At 67.7% G+C, this 693-nt stretch overlaps 1 non-coding gene across 1 annotated transcript; it reads right to left on the bottom strand.

Moving 5' to 3' along the window:
* Positions 1 to 338: 338 nt before the first annotated feature.
* Positions 339 to 492, bottom strand: LOC129154533 (5.8S ribosomal RNA). Its single transcript, XR_008559836.1, has one exon. It is a non-coding gene; the product is annotated as a 5.8S ribosomal RNA (ribosomal RNA).
* Positions 493 to 693: the final 201 nt, after the last annotated feature.

The following is a 693-nucleotide window of genomic DNA, read 5'->3' as shown; positions in this document are numbered from 1 at the left end:
CGCGGGCAGCTCGGATGAGACCTCTCGAGAGAGAGTGTCCGCACCGGCAGCCGCGCCCGCAACCGTGCGGGGCTCGGCGGAGACGGCCGCCCCCTCCGCGCCCCCGGTCCACCGGCGCCCACGGAGGAGCGTCGGAGGTGGGGAAACGGAGGAGGGACGACGGCTGTGTCTGGAGAACCGGAGGACGGCGGCAGCGCCGGGCCCGAGGTGGGTCCGTCGCGACGGGCATCCAGCAGTCTGCACTTAGGGGGACGAAGGCCCTGGTCGGCGTGAGTCGACCGAGGCCTGCGACAGCCCCAACCGCGGGAGAGGAGGCCTCTCCCGATTGATTTGGAAAGCGACCCTCAGACAGGCGTAGCCCCGGGAGGAACCCGGGGCCGCAAGGTGCGTTCGAAGTGTCGATGATCAATGTGTCCTGCAATTCACATTAGTTCTCGCAGCTAGCTGCGTTCTTCATCGACGCACGAGCCGAGTGATCCACCGCTAAGAGTTGTCCAGTTTTTTTGTTCGTGGGTCAACTGGATCAGAGAACCTGGGGTTTACAGAGTAGACCGCCCGGGCGCTCCGGGGAGGCTTTGAACCCCTTGCGGGGTACCCGAGCGGCACACGGCGCGCGGCCAGGGCGAGGCCGACGCGCCGTGCTGGTCAGTGTGTTCCGAGGGTCGGGCCGCGGTCCGTTCGGTCCGTCGACGT

Source organism: Nothobranchius furzeri, chromosome 19, assembly GCF_043380555.1.
Source record: "Nothobranchius furzeri strain GRZ-AD chromosome 19, NfurGRZ-RIMD1, whole genome shotgun sequence".
Taxonomy (NCBI): domain Eukaryota; kingdom Metazoa; phylum Chordata; class Actinopteri; order Cyprinodontiformes; family Nothobranchiidae; genus Nothobranchius; species Nothobranchius furzeri.
The sequence above is the reverse complement of the archived record's forward strand: the minus strand, read 5'-3'. Positions and strand labels throughout refer to the sequence as shown.